Here is a 23988-nt window from a genome sequence, read left to right on the forward strand (position 1 = left end):
TTAAAAGCAGCAGCGGCACGTTTTCAAAATTTGAAAGGACGCCTGCTGTCACGTCTCCCAGCGCCGCGCTTTTTTGATTTTAAAATAAAGCGCGCGCTATCACGTCTGGCGGCATTTATAGGCAGGTTGGCGCATCTTCCGTCTTCTGGGCGCTCGAAGAAACTAACCCTGACAATGCACCTCGCGCTATCAGTCAACCGAGATTCGAAGTATGGGACAAATTCACCTGCCACCTTGCGAACTCCCCGCGCCAAGGCAAGACCCTTAGCACGAGGAGTGGGGGGCAATTGATGAAGGAAGATTTGGCCCGACCTCGTAATCACTCAACACGTGGCAAAGGCAAATAGCTCGGCACAACAGCGCACCCAGGGCGCAAGCACCAAAGGGAAGAAACCAGCTGTCCGAACTCCCTACTAAGAGCCCGAACTCCCTACGAGGAGCCTGACCTCCCTACTAAGAGCTCGAACTCCCTACGAGGAGCTCGACCTCCCTACTAAGAGCCCGATCTCCCTACTAAGAGCCCGAACTCCCTACGAGGAGCCCGAACTCTCCCTTAGGCCCCAAGCCACACTAGGTAGTGACCCGAACTGGCCCGCCTCATGGCAGTTCGGGACACTCCCCTATCCGAACTCAAGACTTCACCTCGTTCGCCACTCCAGCACTTCGCCTCCAGGACGCCGAACTGAACAAACGTACCATACCTGACACCGAGGAGGTCCGTATCCAAGGGTGGCGCACCTAACTGACTTGGGATCTAATGCTTAACAGCCACACTTCAACGGTCACCTACCACCGCCACCTGCCACCATCATCGCCAGTCGTAGAGACGGCTCCGACAAAAGGGAGCAGTGGCGGTTCTGTCCAGCAGAGGGGATGACACCCGAACTGGCAGGAGACCAGAGGTAATCATACCCAACCTGACAGAAGCTTGGGAGTGAGTGCATGAGGTGGCTATAAAAGGCTCCCTACCCCCAAGAACAAGGTACGTGAACTTTGCGTCATCTGGTTTTATCTTGCCTAAGAATTCTAACTTGAGCTTCGGAGCATTCATACCGGGTTCCCCCCGGAGCTTCCCCATCTTCTCTGTTTCAGGCTCCCTGTAGCTCCGTTCAGAGGCAAGGTCGTTGACAGGTAGGACCAGCCGGATTGTGCACCATCAACTTCTATGATTGTTCATTAGTTACTTCTCCTTTTTTTATTTATCACTAAGAATTAAATTGAAAGATGTTGATTTTTGGGCACTTGTCTTTCCTTGTTAAGGGAATCAAAGAGGGTGATTGACTGACTTTTAAGGCAAAAATGAGGGGGGAGGGTTCTTTATAGTAGACAACATCCGAAACAGATAAATCAAGAAATGGTGCATTAGTAAAAAAATATGGTATAAAAATCAACTAGAAGAAGGGGAAAAGTATATAGGTTAGGTTTGATCGGTGTGAGCATCGGAAAGTGGCTCACTTGGCCTTGGTTTGGTGTGGCCACCCATCATTGAGAAGGAATTGGGAGTGATGGATCTCCCGGGTTCAAGAAAGCAAACAAGACTCACATGTTCCCAAAATAAAGCTATTCTAGGTACTTGAAAGGGGAGAGAGAGAAGGTGTTAAGCACCCCTCTCCCAAATGGTATCATTCCCCTAATTAAATAGAGAAAATAAACCCAAAAAAGGAAACAACCAAACAAGGGACTAGTAACTTTGCCTACAAAAGATGATGATTGTCATAGTGGATTCATCTCCTAAGTAGTTTAGCTATCCCATTCCCAATTCCAATGTGGTAAACCCTTAGAGGAGGAAAGGAGTTAGCAACTACATGCCGTCCACCTTTATCCAAAGTTCCCCTCAGTCCTACTAAGCAAATGGAATGGGTCAAACCACAAGGGAGGCAATCCCCTACAAGCAACCTCATCCAAGGAAACTCCCAAACTAATATTTCACTTAACTAGATAAAGAAAGAAAGCATGCATATCAATCCTAAATCATGTGAAATTAAATTTGAAAACTAAGAAATAATAAAAAAACACTAGCAAAGACATGTAATTTTCATTCAAATATTCTAACAATTCACACTAATGTTTTCTACATTTAACTACTATGAAATTAATAATCTTCAAACAAAGTGTAATATCATCAAATCAACAAAATAAACCATGCTTAAAACAAGAAACTAGCTAGAGCATTAGCAATATTCAAGAAAAGGGAAAATAAACGAAAAAATTAAAAGGAAAATAAGGTGGGCAACCCACCTCTATGTGGCCTTTGATCAAGTAGAATGCATGGGTGATGTGTTCGACTGTGGTAAACGATGCTGAAATTTTCCCAGTCTTATGGTGGGACGAATTTCTCTTGTTATTGTTGCACTTTTTCTTGGTTGAATTTACCTATGTTTCTCTAAGGTTTTCTCTCTTTTTAGGATTGAAGTTGTTTGAACCAAATGACAAAGATGGAGGAATGGTGCGAGGTTTGGATTAGGTTGATAGTGGTTCCATGGTGGAAAGATGGATGGGGAGTTCCTTGGTTTAGTTGAAGAGAAGCTGCCAAGGGTTCAATTGAGAGAGTGAAAGAAATGAATGCATAAGAGAGGGTCCAATTGTTGTGTCTTTAGGTATGAGTTTGTGAGAGGGAGAATATGGAAAGGGATATCTTGGGTTCAGTTGTGGAGGGTTCAGATCTGAGAAGGTGAGAAAGAGAGAGGGAGAAGATGAGAGTGGGTGTGAGGAGAGAGGTTGAGTTTGATTTTTACCTTTGCTGAAGCTGAGGAGAGCCTTGTTTCTTCTCTTTTCTTTTTTCTTCTTCTTCTTCTCTTCTTCTTTCTTCTTCTTCTTCTCCTTCTCTTCCTTTTATCTGAATGGTGAGTGATCTATTTCTTTTTATTTTTGTTTTTCCTTTTCTTTCATTTGTTTTCAGTTGGGGCATGAAACCTTGATGGTGGCGTTTCAGTTGGGGGAGAGGTGAGAAGAGAGGGGGAAGAAGACGATGGGAAAGAGATTTCCAGTGGTGTTGTGTTGGTAAAGGTTGAGGGAGGTAGAGATGGGAGGTTAAGGTTTCATGGAGGTTAAGGGGTAAGAGGAGAAAGAAGAAGGATGAGAGGGAAAGGATGGTTCGGTGGTTGCTAGATCTATGGGAGGAGAGTGAGAGGGAGAGAATGAGTGGGGGGTCCCAAAAAGTGTGTGAGATGAGTTCCTTTTATTTTTTGGTTCAGTTGTTGGGTGAGAGGGTTTTCCTCTTTTTATTTTTATTTTTTTTTTCTTGTTTAAACTGAAATGGGGAGAGATTGGTTTGGTTTGGTTAGGAATGGACCAAATGGTGAGGCTTTTTGTAGGGTTTGGAATGAATTGGAGAGTTTGTTTAGGGTTTGCTTGGATCTTGGTTAGGGTTTTTTAGGGTTTAAGTATGAAGCTTAAAAAGATGGAAGGTTGGGATTTGTTGGTCCAATCCAAGGGGTAAGATGAATCTAGAGTTTTTCTCTGTTCTTTTTCTTTTTCTTTTTCTTTTTCTCATTGGATTTACCTTTTTGACCGAATTCAATGCTAGGGGACAACCTTCCTTGAAAGGCTCCCCCCTTGTCTCCCCCATTTATAGATAGAATGGGGGAGGTTTAAATTTAAAATTTAACATTTGAATTCAAACCTGCTTGACTGAATTGTTTTAGGGGGAATGGAGAGGGGGTAGCTAGGGTTTCTAGTTTTTAGGGTTTTTGGTGAGCTAAGTGAAGGTTAGGCCGATCCTAGGGTGGAGAAGTAAGGGGGCTCAAATTTAGGGCTAGGATTGATTCTAGGTTTAGATGAGGGATCTGGGTGATTTCTAGGAATGTGCAGGGACCTAATTGAAAATGTGTAAGGGGATTTTGCACTGAAAGGGAAAGTTTAAGATGTGTGATGTGTAAAATTCAAGGTTGAGATTAAAGCTCAAGATGTTAGGGTTTGTCTCAACCAACGAGATCGTGCAAATTGGAATCTTCATAAATGGAGAGGTAAAATGGTGAATTTTGTAATAAAATTTCCATGGGGGTTTTAGGGTGTCCAAAAAGGGTAATGGTGGGGTTTGATAGCCTCGACGAGTGTGTCAGAATGAAAAAATGTGATTTAAAGCGTACCGATCAATGAAGGTCATTAAATTGGGATTTTTATTGATGAAGGGAGATCTAAAAAATGAAGGGTGGTCGATCAAGATGTCTAGGAAGGTGATGGTGTGGTCTATGTGTATCAGAGGGCAGAGCACAATGCAATCTTTAATTCGGGTAATTATGGCCGATGAGAGTTCTTGATTTGGAATCTTTATGGATAAGGGGTAAAATGGTCATTTTATGGTCTAAAATTTTTTTGGGTCATCGATCAGGTGGTTTTGATGGGGTTTGGAGGTGTTAAATGATGCATGACGATGTCAACGTAGCTTTCATTTGAACGCCAGTTCTTGCCTCCACAAATATCCTGGTTGCAAATCCCCGAAGATCTCTGTTGACACAAATTTTATGTATTTAATTAACACAAAATCTGGAGACAAATTACAAAAATAAATTTGTAATAATGAAAATTACAAGGGAATGAACTCTCTTTGATTCTATTCGATAATGTGAGTAACCTTTGATTAACAGTTGAATTTGGTGAAGACGAGGACCGTTGGCGTGTTTCTCGTACTTCTTGAAGTATTGATGTAGACTTCTTCAATTTGGTACTTCTAAAGAGTTTATGTGGATTCTTTCACTCCGAGGTTTGCACTTGATTGACTATGAAGGATGCTTCTCTAAGAAGGGTCTTTTTGTAGTGGCTTGATCTTCTTGGGAGAACTTGAATCCATGTTTAGAGTAGAGAAATAAGAAGCTTTTCTTTCCTTCTTTCTTTTTTCTTGATCTTGAAGTAGGTGGAATTTGCAAGAGCTTATGGTTGCTTGCAATCCTTAATTGTTGGTGTGTCAAAGCTCCTGTAAGTGTGATTGTGAAAGAGATGAGCATTTTCTTCGTAGGCAAGGCTATTTATAGCCTAGAATTGGGGCTGCCACCTCATCCCACTTTTCTTACTAATCCCACATGAGTGAGATGCTAGGTTAAGGTTAACTTCCATGCATGTTCCATTATGTGGGAGTTAGTGGTCTTGCCAACGGGACCATCCTATTATGATAGGGGATGGGCCTAACTATACTTAGTACATTTGGATTCTTGGGCCATTGGTCATATTTATATAGACTTGGGCCTTGGGCCCATGAAGGCCATATTAACTTGGTAGGGATACCATGCAAATTAAGCCCACTTATTTGGCTTAAAAATTCATAGGTCTACAAATGCCCCCTCGAGGACGAGGTGATGAAGCTCTTTATGGTGCCGACATCCTCGATGATCTTGATTTCGATGTTGGATGGTAACTTGACTTGAAATTTTGTGGAGATCTTGTTCATCTTGTGGGCCTTGAGAAGATACCTAACTTGCATGACATGCGATTGACCTTGATTCATTAAATAAAAAATTCTAAGTCACACAATACATACCAATGTCTTTGGCATGAAAGTCCACATATGTGGATAGCTACATCCTTTCATTATTTTTGAAGTAAGATGGATTGCCAACGTCCAAAATTTGAACACTACATTTAATCTTCCAAACATAAGACTTGTATTGATTCTATATCCCAAGAGGATGGATAAGTCAGATGAACATTTACCATGACTCTTTCCTTGATGAAAACAAATTAATTAATGCATTCTGTTATGAGGACCAAATTCAGACGTGTTGATGACTTACCACCTCCGAACTTTTCTTGAAGAAGTGGTTATCACAAATATCTTTAGTAACTGAACCAATCCATTAGTTCAAATTCACTACTATGCCATCGTAGCCTTGTAGGAGTTGTTCTTGAAGGAGCCCCATAGGTTGTTGGATTCCTAGTACAACACAAATCTGTTTCTTTATAAATATGCTATTAGAAGGGTTTAGAATCCATCATATGGATGCACGAACCATGCTAGATGGCTGGGCAAAATTGAAAAAAAAAATTCTAACCCTTTCGAGAATCGATTTTTAGTAAACTTGAAAACTGAATTTTCATTATCAATTTTGCACTAAATTGGACCAAATTTGAAACCAAATTGAAAGGGAATTATACCCAATACAGAGACCACAAATCAAAACTCCCAAGGTGGAATTTCACATCCAATATCAGTCCCAAAATCGTCCTCAAATTGAAGATGGAACAATGTATGGGAGAAACTGATTCAACAATTCTAATTTCAACAAATCTACTATCCAACTAGCTTGGATCGAGTGGGATGAGTGAGGCTGAATTTCTTCAATGTTTTTCTTGCAAAAACACAAAAGAAAAGTTATAGAAATCACTTCTTGAAAAGGCTAGGTCGTGATGGGTTTCTTGAGAGATAAGTTAGAAGAAGAGAGAGCAAGAATTTGGAGAGAGAGTCCAAGACTGGTTCACCTACTTCTCTCTTTATTTCTATATGTAGCAAACTCCTAATCTGATTAGGAGATGATCCAAATCTGATTTGGATCAGAACAATTTTTTTCTTAATTGATAAACATTATCCTCTTAAGAGGATAAGTGCTCCATACCCAGTTTACCCAAATCACATGAAAACTTAAGTTGTCATGTGACAACTTAACTAATCATATTGGTAACGGGTCTTAGGCCCATTTATTTTAAAGGCTCACGTCCCTAAGTGTTTCATGGCTACTTTGGGCCTGATATTATATGGCGTGGGACCCCACAAAGGTCTCACACAAGTTTATGAGGGTTCAACCCCACCTTTAAAAAAGATTGGGCCGAATTCACTACTTAGGGTAGTGAACCCTTGAGCCAATTAGAATGGGTTCAATACAGGCCCAACATTTACACCTAAGTGATCCTTAGATTCAGCCACCCTATCAAGACCCAAGGATAATGGACTTATGTGAGATAATGAACATCAGGTAATCAACCTTGTAATGCTCTATTACACTTAACCTCTTGGCCCATAATCATCAAAACTCCGCGCGATAGGAAATGACCTCTCCCGTGGCTGCAAGGTGTAGTGTGACACTCTCTGCTCAGATGGATCCTGGGATTAAACCATTTTACAAACATTTTTCATAAAATAATAATACAATATATAAATATATTTTGCAAAACCATATTTCAAACATAGGTGAAATCCACTATCAACAATTTAGGTTTCCATAAAAAAGAACCTTGATATTCACTTTGTTCGACAAAGGGGTCGATCCTATCACTATGATCACCCACTCAAGTAATTTCTCAAATTGCCCCAACATATCCAGATATTTGACCTTTAATGGATCTCATTGTTTGGCATATCAAAGGTAGCCTAGTTCACTACTTAATGCAGTATCATAATCAAGTCTAGGGTTATGTGCAACTTTTCAGTTTTGCCCATCTATCTCCAAAGTCTAGGGCATAACTGGACATTGGTCTGGGTTCAATGTTTCTTCCAAACACCCACTGCCTGTGCTTTGTGTGTAACCCTAGTAGATGAGACAAGTTGCTCCAAATATTTGGTAGCACACCAGTTTCATCCTCCCTAAGTCTATCCAATGGCTGAGAATATTCTAAACTTATACGACTCTCATAAGTGTCCAGATTAAGGGGTAATACATAGAAAAAATACCAATATAAACATGAAACAATAATGTACTTTATTCATTTATAGATAAATGTTTATGTACATTAGTTTGATTGGAGCTAAGGGAATACATTGTCTAACATTTCCTACTTGAACTTAGGTCCAATCGGGTATAGGCTTCACTCCCATACTATCCACATGTCTTTCAAACACTTTCTGTATTAGTGGATTAGTCAGTGGGTCTACCACATTTTCCGCTGATGCTACCTTCCTCTCAATGTGCCTTGACTTCGAATAGGTTCTTGGCTCCTTAGCCTGAGCAATGGCTCCAATGTTGTCACACAATAGTGGAATGGGTGATGTGTTGGATGGTACAACTCATAATTCCTGGATGAATTTCTTTATCCAAACTGCTTCCTTAGCAGCTTCACTTGCAACAATGTACTTAGCCTCGTCATGGAATCTGTTGTGGATCCTTGTTTGTTGCTTTTCCAACTAATTGCATAGGATTCCATCATAAACATGTATCCAAATGTAGACTTTCTATCATCTGGGTCAGACGGGAAATCGGCATCTGTATAACCAATCGTTTTTAGTGAACTACCATTGAAGACAAGATAGTAATTTTTAGTCCTCCGTCAGTATTTTAGTATGTTTTTCACTACTATCCAGTGCTTTTTTCCTATGTTGGATTGATATCTATTTACAACACTCACAGTGTAAGCAATGTCAGGACGAGATTGCATACATGATTCTCCCTATAACAGAGGAATAGGAAACCTTTCTCATGTCCTCTATCTCCTTAGTTGGTGACATTCCTTTGGAGAGAGTGACTCTCTGTTTGAAAGAAACGAATCCATTCTTGGATTTCTACATGTTGAATTTCTTGACAATCTTGTTAATGTAAGTAGATTAGGACAATCCAATTAACATCTTCGATCTATCTCAATAGAGTCAAAGTCCCAAGATGTAAGAGGCTCCTACAAGATCTTTCATGGAGAATTACTATGAAAGCCATACCTTCACTATGGCTAACATTCCTGTATCATTCCCAATGAGCAGAATGTCGTCTACATGTCAAACCACTACAGGAAATTAAATTTCTAGCAGTAGTTTTTGACCTGGCTATTTGGTGGCTGCCGCTAGAAATGCTAACCTTTAGTGGCATTCGATTAAAACTACCGCTAGAGACCAAATGGCTGCCACTAAAAATAAAAGGCACGAACTAAATTACTCCATCGCGCTTCTTCCTGCTCTCTCTCTCAGTTGTCTCTCTCCTTCTCTCTTTCTCTCTCTCAGTCATCCCTCTCTCACTCAGTCATTCTCTCCTTTTCTCGCTCAGTTGTCTCTCTCCTTCTCTCGCTTCCTTGTTTACTCGCTCTCTCTCTCTCTCACTCTCTCAGTCGTCGTCTCTCTCTCTCTCACCCGTCCCTCTCTTGCACCTGAAGGTTTTGGATCAATCGTCCCTCTCTCGCTTCCTTTGAATTGGCATCTCCAGATATGGCCACCTGAAGGTTTTGGATCATTGAGACAAGGAGAGTAAAAGTTACTGCATCTCAAAGGTATATTTAATCTATTTTTTCTACCTTAAATGCAGTAGCCTTTCTCATATTCATCAATGTTTTAGAAGTATAAGGAATGGAAATTTTGTTTACTTTGGGAAATTTAAAGCTGAAAGATCCCTAGATGATTGGGAGAAAAGATTTGTAGTGATTAGTGCCGGCATTTATAATTGTCCTCTGCTATCTTAATGCTTTTCTGATTTGAACTATAAAGTTTAGGTTATTTTCTTGTTTAAGATGGTCATTCAAAGATTTGTTTACTTTTTGTACTTAAATATCAGAAAAATCTATTAATTTGGTTAGCAGATACTTTGGAAGATAAGATGATATATTTCTTCCAATCTATCAGTATTCCTGCATAACACTGTTTCTAAGAAAACTTTTTCTATTGATAATGTTTTCAAAAAACTTGTCTGGTTCTTTAGTTAATAACATTAAATAAAGCACAATTTAAGTCAAAACCTTGTCTAGAAAATATATGGTCAAAACCCACGAAGCAATTGCTTAAGATAGCTTCTCTCTCCTATAAGAGAAACATTTCCAACTCAATTAGCTATTGTATTTTATGGAGTGATTGAGGGAAATGATTTTCTTTCAGGTCAAGTTTCTGAAATTGACTCATCTTAAGTAAGAGCATTCGAGAGCTCCAGTTTTTCATGAGACTTCTCATTTGCAATTTAAAAATTTTAGTAGCATTATGTGTGATATTTCTTTTCTCCTATATACCCTTAGATGACCAAGCAGTAGCTCACAAATTTTAGAAGTCACTTCATGCTAAAAATTCCGTCTGTTAAGGGTCCCTACCAGACTACCCTTCCCAAGACCCTGAATTTTAGAGACCAGAATTGGGTAATGGCCCTTTTATATCTTTATGAGAATTCATACAAAATCATCAATTATTCATGGACAGGAAAAGAAAAGACAAAGAAATAAATAGTTTTCCTTTATGAAGAAGCAAATGCACATACATGGTAAAAGTAGTATCAATTCTGGAAAATATATTTGTACACAATTATACTTCATAGCATAGATACCAAAGTTAGGCTGACATACTCAGCACTAAAAGAACCCATTTGCACCATCTGAAACAGAAATAGAAATAGGATGAGAAGTTGCACTGAAATAAAAAAAAAAAATAGTGCATTTCAAAATAGCAAATACGAAAAGAAATAAAATTGCATGTTGTCATGTGTTCAATATGGTGTAAGAGTGCCCTGCTATACATGTTCAAACAGGAGTCAACTCTTTTCAGAAAATACATGTTCTATCATGTTAAGACAATCATGTATGTTACTGGGTGAACAACATCCTAGCTTTTTAGATCTTCCATCCTTGAAAGATTTCAAAGGGATTAATTTCTCTACATTCCCATCAAACTATCGTATGTATAAATGTTCTTTATATAGACAATCATGTTAATATGCTGACGAAAATAAAGTTCTTGTACACGGGAACAATTTCATCCTACAGATAATAAAACAACATCTTATTTGTTAAAAGAATAGAAGTAATACCAACATGCATGCGAAATCAGAATTCTTAGACATGACAGAAAATTTTATATAAGAAGAACATATCAACCTACCTACGGCGAATTGTCTGCCTTGCGGATTCTCTATTTGCTAGTACTCTACGTAGTCTGCGTGCTCCGCCTGCATGGGACCATCTTCAGCTGGAATTTTGGAAACTCGGACAGTTTCAGATGTGAGATTTAGAAATTTCCAGTACCTCAGTCAAATTTTGCCTTGACTTGCCTCTAACAACTGATGCACAACCTGTGGGGCATATAGCACTTGATCTATGTAATTCAGAATCTGGTTCAACCTTCACTGTTTTTATCATAAAATTATTGCACAGATTTTTATGATGCCTCTGATCTACCATTGCATCTTCCTGTTTTAAAGAAAAAATGATCTACCATTGCATCCTCCTGTTTTAAAGAAAATGATCTACCATTGCACAGATTTGGTCTGTGTGATAAATCCTTGTGGGGAGGCTCCATATAAAGATTGTTCTGGAAGTGTAGAAAATTATCAGTTTGGTTTGCTAGGTTTCAATTTTATGGCAAATTGTGCATTGCTTTTATGCGTCAATCTGTGCAAGGGAATCATGGCCCAAGTTATCCTGAAGGTAAGGAGATCATGTAGTCTAATGTTCTATGTTCCAAACAAAGTTTAATGGATTTGAAAGTAGCTGAGTAGAGACATGGTGTATGATACATCTTGCAAAATTGCCAAAAGACAATATGGTATTCATGCATTTATGGAGTTGCAAGAAGACATTATCATATGCATATTGATCACAAGGTGGCATATTATATGCGTATATGATGAAGCAATTGAGTTCTACTCTCTTAAACTTTAAAAGAATAATGAGATTCAACTGTAGGGATTTGATAAATAGAGAATGTTCTTGCTCATCACGTCTCTCTCTAGTAATGTCCACCCTACAAAGCATTGCATTTTCTTCCTTAGTAATTTTTACAAGATGTTCATTCATTACAAGCAAGAAAAAAAACAAGATATTCATTCATTTTGAAGTTGAGTGGATTTAAATAACAAAGAAAATATCCATTGTGACCCCCTATGGTATCTGTCATTCACTCATTCTACCCATGGTAGTTTGAACACAACTACACCAGTACACCCATTATTAAACCCTGGCCATTCTGTTGTTGGATGATGGACATAATTGAAGTTGTACTTAGATCCTCTAAATAATATGCCTCTGTCCTTGTTGCCAAGTGTTTGTTATTTCACGAGGTGGGTGGTAGGCAAGCCACTATGGAATATAACCTCCATGGAAGTGACTAGGGTTTTTTCTTTTTTTTTTCACAGTTAAAGTAGGAATTTATTAATTTCAATAGAATTATGCATTACGAACAGCCCTTGGAGAGGCGCGAGTTGCGACCTCTCCTAAATAAGAAAATAAACAGAGTAACAGACAGAATAAATTACTGATGGAGGCCCATCCCAAGGCCTATCTCACCATGGGGGCAGCAGCCCATAGGATAAGGATAAGGATAAGATCATTCAAGAAGATAATTCAAGAAAAGATAAATCATTCAAGAATTCAAGACTCATCAAGAATTCAAGAATTCAAGGGTTTAAGACTCATCAAGAATCCAAGAACCCAAGACCCATCAAGATTTCCAAGAATTCAAGATAATCCAAGATTCATGCATCAAGGGAGATCGGACGGTGGAGATCAAACCAAGAAGAGTTTGACCCTATCAGATTAGATGTTTGGATCTATCCTAGTTGTTCTTTCCTAGTTCTTTTACAATTTACAGATGTAATATAAATACTGCTATTTTCCAGTTAATAGACACTTCAGAATCAATTCAGATTTTCTCTTCAATTTTTGCCACCTTTTCTCTCTCCTCTTGAGAATTCGGTTTTCTTCGCTAGGAGCTAGTGATCGCCCGGTGCTTGCAAAGCCAGCCCAATTTTCCATTGCTTCCACACTGCGTCAAGTGGTATCAGAGCAGGGAGTTCGCCCAGTTAGATGGCCAACCAAGACGGTAGCAGTCGCAACCTACTCCGTGACGGAGATCAGGGGTTACAAGCTGTTTGGAGAGCGATTGAAGAACATCGCACAACCACACGTAACATCGAACAACAGTTGGCAGAGATGGCTGAACAACTGCGAACCTTGTTACGGGAGGTTGTTCCACAGAACCGGGAAAATCCACATCAGATCTGAGTGTATGAGAAGTGACCGGACCATATCCAATAAGGTCCTATTCCTCCTCTCTGAAACACCGTTAAGTTGTGGTGTAGCAGGAGGAGCTAATTGTGATATTATCCCATTGTCCTTTAAGTAGTCCCTGAATTCATTAGAGAGATACTCGCCACCTCGATCTGATCGAAGGGCTTTAATTTCTCTCCCTAACTGTTTCTCGACCTCTTGTCTAAACTCTTTGAACTTTTCAAAGGATTTAGACTTGTGTCTCATTAGGTACACGTAACCATATCGTGAAAAATCATCTGTGAAGGAGATGAAATACACATGTTGATTCTGTGTCCTAACACTCAGGGGACCACATACATCTGTATGTATTAGGTCAAGAGTGCCTGTACATCTTTCAGGCTTACCGTTAAATGGCCGTTTCGTCATCTTGCCTTGTAGGCAAGGCTCACAGGTGGGAAGATCTTCTACAATTAGAAAATCCAAAGGACCATCCTTTACCAATCTTGTGATTCAGTCAACACTGATGTGGCCAAGTCGGTAATGCCACAGACACGTGGAATTAACTGTATCACGGGCTTTCTACTTGGGGATTTCAGCCGACGTAGTTTCGGTTATGTTAGTTTCTAGAGAAGGATGTAGAACATAGAGACCGTTCTCCAGTTCCCCGTATGCGATGAATCTGTTGTTTCTTTTAATAGTAATCGTATTACTAAAGAAGACAAAATAACCATCTGCACACAGTTTTGAGACAAAAATCAAATTTCTCCTTAAATTTTGTACATAAACACAATTCTCAGTACAATAGTTCCTTCTCTAAAAAGTAACTCCACGGTTCCTATGGCCGCGGCTGCAACAGTTGCAGTAGTCCCCAAGTAGAGTGTGACTTCTCCTTCACTCAGCCTTCTGCTTACCTTGTACCCCTGCAGTGAGTTACATGCATGAGTTGAAGCCCCGGAGTCAATACACTAGGACGTAGAAGCTACCAAAAAATTGGTTTCTATAACACAAGTTTCGAAATTACCTTTATTGGATTCCAGGTAGGCAGGACAGTTCCTTTTCTAGTGGCCTGTCTTCTTGCAAAAATGATAGGCATCTGATGCCTTGTCCTTCCTCTGTTTCTTGGGTTTGGCAGCCTTTTTCTAGGGCTTTCTCTTTGCCTTCCTTTTCTTGCCCGATTTGCCAGTTTCAACAAGCATGGCAATGGGCTCATCCTTTTTAATCAATTCTTCGACCCTCTGCAACATATTGCTGAGTTCCTGCAAGCTGACGTTCAGCTTGTTCATGTTGTAGTTAATGATGAATGGATTAAAGGATGGAGGCAGAGAGTTGAGAATAGCATCGGTCTGTGTTACCAGATCCAACTCGGATCCAAGAGCCTCCAGTTCATTGATATAGCCCATCATCCGAAGACAATGGTCGTGAACCTGTTGGCCCTTGGACATCTGCGCGGTCATGAACTGTTTCAAGACCTTTTGCCGAGTAGAACGATTCTACTCTTCATACATTGTCTTCTGACTGTCCAGTACATCCTTAGCTAGTTCGATCTGATCGAACTGCCTCTGAATAGGATTGTCTAAAGAGGCAATGATATAGCAGTGGGCAAGGGAGTTTTTCTCCTCCCATTCTTGGTATTCTCTTCTCCGGGCCTTGGAAGCCCTATCTCCCGGATGATCCGGGGCATGAATCTTGGCTACCTTATCCAACTTTTCAGAGGTTAAGACCAACATAAGGTTCTTGTACCAGTCGGCATAGTTTGGGCCCTTCAATTTGTTGTCATCAAGCAATTTTGCAAATGATCCATTTGCCATTTTCTTATTAAAGAGCAAACATCAGTCCACAACCTAATTTGATTCATGTTCATTTCATAGATATGGATTTTAATCTACGTTCCATTTCCATTTATTCATCTCTGAGATCTCCCTCCTTTCTCAGTGACGGAGACTACGGGTCGTCTTTGGAAATGTGGGAAATCACATAGGGTGCATGGAGCCAACTGTTTCAGCTGCAAAACCTCACCACCTTTCTGTGAAGGATCATATCCACTCATCATATGAGTTTTCCCTTTGACCTCTGTCAGACAAGGTTCAAAGCCATTTTTAGGTAAACCTTTCTGTCCAGTGAGTGTTTACCCATCATATTCGTGATCGCCAAGGTACCGTGAGAGAGTTCCCATTTTCTGGTGAAGCCCTCCCACATCGGTCTATGACGCTCCTATCATCTGATGAAACACTTAGACAAGTTCAACAGCAAATGGATAACCCATTTTCTGGTGCGTTTTCTCATTACTAAAGGACCCATCCTCATGCTAATGATGGAAGGCCTTTAGAGAGTTCATCATATGAATCTCCCTATCATATGCACTCATATTAGCTGGAGGGAACAGTTAATTACACCCTAGTTCTTATTTTAGGTCAAACCAAAGTGGCTCCCACTGACTTTCATGAAGCCAGATTTCGGTGGGCCTAAATCGGCTAGGGTTCCGCACGTAACCTCTTGATGAGGTATGGGGCCCACCACTCAGGGAGGTCATCCAATGACCAAAAGGGACACCATGGAAATGATGTGCATTCAGCCATGTTGTGCGTAAGAGCCACTGTCGATTGAGCATGGGCCAAGCACTTATGGCCCATGTACGAAGCACATCACACATCCCATACATCACAGGCAGGGATAAATTGATCCAATCAAGCAATCATCTGTAAGGCCCATTTGAAGCCCATTTTAAATCCATAATATTAACCATTATTATTATCTAGGTATATGGGCCAAATGGTTCAGCCCATATAGCTTTAAATGTTAAGTGGGCTTTTAGCAGTTTTGACTATTTAAAACTGGGCCTTTACAGCCGAATTAACTATTTAATTAAACATCAATCCTCAGGCCCATTAGTGGGAAAATTAAGGCTGACTTTCAGCCTTGATTAAACCCTAGATTTGGTCCAAACAGTTTGAACCAATCTTGGTTCGAATGGGTCTAGGGTTTGATCTTTAATTAAATCTTTAATTCAAGAAAATAATCTAAAATTAAATACTGATAAAAGAAAATCAAGAATCAGTCAATCAGGGTTGTTCGCACAATCCATCCTACAAAACAGAGGTTAGATCACAGTTTGCAGTTTCATAAACTGCAAATCGGAGATTGTAGTTTTCCCATCTGCGAAATCTCCTTCTCTGCAAAATCTCCTTTTCTGCGCCGCCATCTTCGAATACCTAATACATTGAGTCTAGAAAATAAAAAAAAATTATTTACAGACCAAATGTAATGAATAAATCAAGAAACTGCAAATCTTGCAAGTTCCCTGTGCAAAAGAAGAATTTGATCTCCTCTTGTACGAACAACCCATAAATCAAGAAAATCATAAATAACAGTTCTAAATAATAATCAGATTTATATAAAATTAATTTCAGATTATTCTCCCATTAATTTTGGGAACAAATTTCCCAAAACCCATATCTGCGCAAATCGGGTAGAACGCCTTCTGCCCATTTGCGCAGGTTCAGATCTGAAACAAATTGGTTCAAGATTTGAACCTGGCTCTGATACCACTGAAGGGATGAGAGATCCATCCCATGGACGCCCAAAGATTGCGGAATAAGGGGGCGAATTTCAATAATTTCTCTCCCTTCAACTAGGAATCGCATTCCCTATTTAGAAAATCATATTTTCAAGGATCATTCTTGAACCATAAACTGAACCAGATCTGAACAAAAAAGAGTAGGAGAGGATTATACCTGATACGGAGAAACAGTATCTCCCAATGGAGGTGTTCACGGCCAAGCAAGATGGCGCAGTGCAGGATGGAGCAGAATCAACAATGTTCATCTCCAAGAACTCTATCCTTCACACGAAACAGCAGGATGGCACGTGAGCACAACTTCCTATCAATTCTTCCTCCAAGAACTGATGTCAAGATCAAATCTTGACTTCTCCCACTGGTGGAGATCGAACTGGCAAAACAGGGCGGCAAAAACAGGGAGGCGGCAAGAAAGAATTCGCAGGGTGCAGAATTCTCTCATCTTGTGATTTCAGCACTAAAGAAAATCTGATTGTGTGTCTCCTAAAGGCTGCCGCCCCCTCCTTCTTTTGTTAACCTAAAAGATCAGCTCCTAATCCAATTAGGAGCTGCTTATCCAAATCATATTTGGATAAGACCCCTTTTAGGTGATAGGGATAAACCCTTATCTGCAGATTAGATTAACTTTCTCCTAATCTCATTAGGAGGTTTCTAGATATGAATCACATTCAGATCTAGACTCTATGAGTGGATAGGGTCAAGACCCTATCCTATCTGCTAATCCATCTCAGAATTCGCACCATTATTAACTACTAAAATAGCCCAGTTCGAAATGGGCTTTAGGCCCCTTAAGCTTATGTGCTCACTTAACCATCCTCACTGCTGCCCAGTTGGGCTTTCTTGTATGGCGTGGGACCCAAGCATTGATCTACACATCAGCCACATGGGTTCGGCCCTGCCTTTGTAACAAGGCCTGGCTGAATACACTGTTATGGACAGTGCACCCCCTGAAACCCATCAAATGGGCTCTATGGGCCCAACACTTACCCTAAGTGGTCACTGGGCCAAGTCACCTTGTAACACCCAGGGATTGTGGGCAGATGCAAGATTAGCCCATCAGGTATTATCCTCAATGGTCTTACACTTAACCTCTCAGCCCATAATGATCATACACTGCCCGACAAGAGAGGACCTCTCCCTCGGCTGCAAGGAACAGTGTTGCACTCTCTACTTATATGGATCCCGGGAATTAAAACCTTCTTGCAAACATTTTAGAAACCATAATATATATACTTTTATATCTCATAAAATATACTTTGCAAAACAAATCTCAACAGTTGAAATCGGCTGCCGGCAGTCTTGGTTTCCATCAGTGAGAGTGCATCCCCGATCATTACCTTTGTCCGACAAAGGGGCTGATCCTGTCACTATGATCACCCACTCAGATGAATTCTCAGACTGTCCCAACATACCAAGGTTTTGACCCCCGCTAAGGATCTCACTGAATGGTACATCAAAGACAGCCCAATCCGACACCTAGTGCAGTATCATAATCGAGTCTAGGGGTCGGGTGTAACTTTCCAGTTTTGCCCATCAATCTCCATGGTCCAGGGCAATACTGGAAATCTGGTCCAGTTCAAAGATTCAATTTATCCTACACTGTATGTGCCTAGGGTCTCACTCTGGCAGCTGAGACAGGCCACCCCAACCGACTTGGTGGCACCACAGTGTCAGCCTTGTCAGGATAGGTCTCCCCAGACCGATCCACTGGCTGTGAACATTCTAAACTAACACGAGTCTCATTAAGTGTCCAGTTTAAGGGTATTACACAGAAACATACCAAGGAACATGAATCAAATATGCACTTTTATTCATTTACAATAAACTCATAAAGTACATCATTCTGACTCATTTTGTGACATGCATGTTAACTACACGCAGCTTCTGGCTTTCCAAGGTGGGCCCCTTATGATCATCCTATTTGTTGAAAAATCACCTTTCTTAGATTGTTAGCCTCCTATTTCAGATTGGTCCGATGTATGGCTGTGAATATGATTTTGAATCTCATCTGCATATTCTCTGTGTTTCAGGTGAAGAATGTCAATCGCCTTTCTTAGATTGTTAGCCTCCTCTTTCATCAAATCATCAATCTTATGCAGTTGTATGATGGCATCTGAGAGCACCAAGTAACAAATAAGAAAAAACAAAATAAAGTTATCACACAATTATAACACTTGACTCGGCAATACATAGCCAAAATAAGGAAGAAAATGAAGACGAACTAAAAGTGAGATTCTCATATCAAGATCCCCTCTGGCCTTCTGATGATAATTATAACACTTTTATAACACTTGATGCTATGGTATTGGTTTTAGCTCTCTGAGAATCAATAGTATCCTCTAAGCATTTCATCAAACTTAGTGTAGATGAATGGCGTAAAGCAAGTGTTTCTTCAACATATTTGATAATATCATTAGTTCCATTCGTTTCCATTGGACCTGCTTCTAGAAATCTACAAAGAAACATCTCCTCCCATGGACATGATGGAATTGAACCTAGGAAAACAAAAGCACTGACAGTCAATTAATATTATTTGCTTGAAATGAACTACATGCTCAACTCAGATAATTTTGATGGATAGATAACAATTTAAAATGCATTACAAAGATCAGAATACAACCTCCAGAAAAGCCTGCATGATCCAGAGCTTGTAAGCCATTCTCATTCCCACCAGCTCGTACTCCAAGCAGGATTAAATCATCAACCAACTACAACAGCAATTACAAGTAAAAAAAGAAAATCCAACATGGAAGAAAATTTGTAAAAGATGAAAAAGATATAAAATGTGGAGAGTGTGCATATATGCAATATTCCAATATTGACCTGATTCCAGAGTTTGTTGACTGTAGCCAAAGTGTCATCATATGAGGCTTGTTTGTCTTTTAGTTCCTTGAACTTGCCCTCCAAAACATGCAATTCATGTTTCTGGGCATCCAATTGCTGAACAAGCTTTTGATTCTGGTATTGGAGAACTGTTGCATCAACCTGCAAATACATATTAGGCTATAACATGGTCTGCCTCTTTAACCAGGTAATGAAATATCAACAAGGTCTGAATTAAATGTAGACAGATCATCATTAAGGTTAGAAGCTCAGCAATTGCATTAAATGCTAGTATGCTAAAACTAAATAGAGAAATGGATCCAAAGATCAGCAAATTCCTTGGTAAATGAACTGGCCAGGGATAATGTCAATGGAAATGAGCTATATGGGTGTTCAAATTGATAGACAGTTTTGTATGACCTTAGCTTCAATCAGAATGAAGTACTTTATGAGTTTATTGTAAATGAATAAAAGTGCATATTTGATTCATGTTCCCTTGGTATGTTTCTGTGTAATACCCTTAAACTGGACAATTAATGAGACTCGTGTTAGTTTAGAATGTTCACAGCCAGTGGGTCGGTCTGGGGAGACCTATCCTGACAAGGCTGACACTATGGTGCCACCAAGTCGGTTGGGGTGGCCTGTCTCAGCTGCCAGAGTGAGTCCCTAGGCACATATAGTGTAGGATTAATTGAATCTTTGAACTGGACCAGATTTCCAGTATTACCCTGGACCTTGGAGATTGATGGGCAAAACTGGAAAGTTACACCCGACCCCTAGACTCGATTATGATACTGCACTAAGTATCGGATTGGGCTGTCTTTGATATACCAATCAGTGAGATCCTTAGCGGGGGTCAAAACCTGTGTATGTTGGGACAGTCTGAGAATTCATCTGAGTGGGTGATCATAGTGACAGGATCAGCCCCCTTGTCGAACAAAGGTAATGATCGGGGATGCACTCTCACTGATGGAAACCAAGACTGCCGGCAACCGATTTCAACCGTTGAGATTTGTTTTGCAAAGTATATTTTATATGAGATATAAAAGTATATATATTTTGGTTTCTAAAATGTGATTCTGATTTAGAAACCTCCTAATGAGATTAGGAGAAAGCTAATCTAATCTGCAGATAAGATAAGGGTTTATCCCTATCACCTAAAGAGAAGTCTTATCCAAATATGATTTGGATAAGCTGCTCTTAATTGGATTAGGAGCTGATCTTTTAGGTTAACAAAAGAAGGGGGCGGCAGCCTAAGAGACAGATCATCAGATTTTCTTTAGTGCTGAAATCAAGAAGAGAGAATTCTGCACCCTACGAATACTCTCTTGTCGCCTCCCTGTTCTTGCCACCCTGTTTGCCAGTTCGATCTCCAGTTGTGGGAGAAGTCAAGATTGGATCTTGACATCAGTTCTTTAAGAAAGGATTGAGAGGAAGTTGTGCTCACGTACCATCCTGCTGATTCTTGTGAAGGACAGAGTTCTTGGAGAAGAACACTGCTGATTCTGCTCCATCCTGCACTACGCCATCTTCAGTGGGAGCAGTTTTTGGATCCTTCCTTAGGCGTGAACACCTTCGTTGGGAGATACTACTTCTCCATATCAGGTATAATTTTCTCCTACTCCTTTTGGTTCAGATCTGATTCAGTTTAAGGTTCAAGAATGATCCTTGAAAATATGATTTTCTAAATAGGGAATGCGATTCCCAGTTGAAGGGAGAGAAAAATTTTTGAAATTCGCCCCTTATTCCGCAATCTTTGGGTGTCCATGGGATGGATCTCTCATCCCTTCAGTGGTATCAGAGCCAGGTTCAAATCTTGAACCAGTTTGTTTCAGATCTGAACCTACGCAAATGGGCAGAAGGTGTTCTACCCGATTTGCGTAGATATGGGTTTTGGGAAATCTGTTCCCAAAATTAATGGGCGAATAATCTGAAATTAATTTTACATAAATCTGATTATTATTTAGAATTGTTCTTTATGATATTCTTGATTTATGGGCTATTCGTACAAGAGGAGATCGAATTCTTGGTTTGCGCAGGGAACCTGCGATTTTGCAGTTCTTGAATTTTTTTTTGGTTTGTAAATAATTTTTTTTTTATTTTCTAGACTCAATGTATAGGTATTCGATCTGATGTAATTATTAATAGAAATAGGATTTCTATTTATTTTATTTTGGATCGAAGATGGTGGCGCAGAAAAGGAGATTTCGTAGAGAAGGAGATTTCGCAGATGGGAGAATCGCTATCTGCGATTTGCAGTTTGTGAAACTGCATTCTGTGATCTAACCTTTGTTTTGCAGGATGGATTGTGCGAACAGCCCTGATTGACTGATTCTTGTTTTTCTTTTATCAGTATTTAATTTCAGATTATTTTCTTGAATTAAAGATTTAATTAAAGATCAAACCCTAGACCCATTCAAACCAAGATTGGTTCAAATAGTTTGAACCAAATCTAGGGTTTAATCAAGGCTGAAAGTCAGCCCTAATTTTCCCACTAATGAGCCTAAGGATTGGTGTTTAATTAAATGGTTAATTCGGCCCAACCTGTAAAGGCCCAGTTTTAATTGGTTAAAACTGCTAAAAGCCCACTTAACATTTAAAGCTATATGGGCTGAACCATTCGGCCCATATACCTAGATATGGGCTTCAAATGGGCCTAACAGATGGTTAATTGATTGGATCAATTTATCCCTACATGTGATGTATGAATGTGTGATGTGCTACGTACATGGGCCATAAATACTTGGCCCATGCTCAATCGACAGTGGCTCTTGCGCACACCATGGCTGAATGCACATCATTGCCATGGTATCCCTTTTGGTCATTGGATGACCTGCCTCAGTGGTGGGCCCCACACCTCATCAAGAGGTTACGTGCGGAACCCTAGCCGATTTAGGACCACCGAAATCTGACTTTATGAAAGTCAGTGGGAGCCACTTTGGTTTGACATAAAATAAGAACTAGGGCGTAATTAATTGTTCCCTCCAGTTAATATGAGTGCATGTGATAGGGAGATTCATATGATGAACTCTCTAAAGGCCTTCCATCATTAGCATGAGGATGGGTCCTTCAGTAATGAGGAAACGCACCAGAAAATGGGCTTTCCATTTGCTGTTGGGCTTGTCTGAGTGTTTCACAAGATGATAGGGGCGTCATAGACCGATGTGGGAGAGGCTTCACCAGAAAATGGGAACTCTCTCACGGTACCTTGGCGTTCACGAATATGATGGGTAAGCACTCTCTGGACAGAAAGGATTACCTGAAAATGGCTCTGAACCTTGTCTGACAGAGGCCAAAGGGAAAACTCATATGATGAGTGGATATGATCCTTCACAGAAAGGTGGTGGGGTTATGCAACTGAAACAGTTGGCTCCATGCACCCTATGTGATTTTCCACATTTCCAGAGACAACCCGTAGTCTCCGTCACTGAGAAAGGAGGGAAATCTCAGAGACGAATAAATGGAAATGGAACGTAGATTAAAATCCATATTTATGAAATGAACATGAATCAAATTAGGTTGTGGACTGAGGTTTGCTCTTTTATCAGAAAATGGCAAATGGATCATTTGCAAAACTGCTTGATGACAACAAGTTGAAGGGCCCAAACTATGCTGACTGGTACAGGAACCTTATGCTGGTCCTAGCTTCTGAAAAGCTGGACAAAGTGGTAAAGAATCCTGCCCCGGAGCGTCCGGGTGATAGGGCTTCTGAGGCTCGAAGGAGAGACTATCAAGAATGGGAGGAGAAAAACTCCCTTGCCCGGTGTTACATCATTGCCTCCTTAGACAACCCGATACAGAGGCAGTTCGATTAGATCGAACTTGCCAAAGACATATTGGACAGTCTCAGGATGATGTATGAAGAGCTGAATCGTTCTACTCGACAAAAGGTCTTGAAACAGTTCATGACCGCACAAATGTCCAAGGGTCAATAGCTTCACGACCATTGTCTTCGGATGATGGGTTACATCAACGAACTGGAGGCTCTTGGATCTGGGCTGGACCTTGCAACTCAGATAGATGCTATCCTTAATTCTTTGCCTCCTTCCTTTAATCCGTTCATCATGAACTATAACATGAACAAGCTGAATGTCAACTTGCAAGAGCTCAGCAATATGTTGTAAAGAGCTGAAGAACTGATTATAAAGGATGAGCCTGTAGCCATGCTTGTTGAAGCTGGCAAGACAGGCAAGATAAAGAGGAAGGCAAAGAAGCCTTAGAAGAAAACCACTAAGAGCAAGAAGCAGAAGAAAGACAAAGCATCGGATGCCTGTCACTTCTGCAAGAAGACCGGCCACTGGAAAAGGAATTGTCCTGCCTACCTGGAATCCAAGAAAGGTAATTTCGAAACTTGTGTTATAGAAACCAATTTGTTGGTAGCTTCTGCGTCCTGGTGTATTGACTCCGGGGCTTCAACTCATGCATGTAACTCACTGCAGGGGTTCAAGGTAAGCAGAAGGCTGAGTGAAGGAGAAGTCACACTCTACTTGGGGACTAATGCAACTTTTGCAGCCGCGGCCATAGGAACCGTGGAGCTATTTTTTAGAGAAGGAACAATTGTACTGAAAGACCGTCTTTATGTACAAAATTTAAGGAGAAATTTGATTTTTGTTTCAAAACTGTGTGCAGATGGTTATTCTATCTTCTTTAGTAATACGATTACTATTAAAAGAAACGAAAGATTCATCGCATACGGGGAACTAGAGAACGGTCTCTATGTTCTACATCCTTCTCTAGAAACTAACATAACTGAAACTACGTCGGCTGAAATCCCCAAGAAGAGA

Source organism: Nelumbo nucifera, chromosome 3 (genome assembly GCF_055504915.1).
Source record: "Nelumbo nucifera cultivar China Antique chromosome 3, China Antique-T2T, whole genome shotgun sequence".
In the NCBI taxonomy this organism is placed as follows: Eukaryota; Viridiplantae; Streptophyta; class Magnoliopsida; order Proteales; family Nelumbonaceae; genus Nelumbo; species Nelumbo nucifera.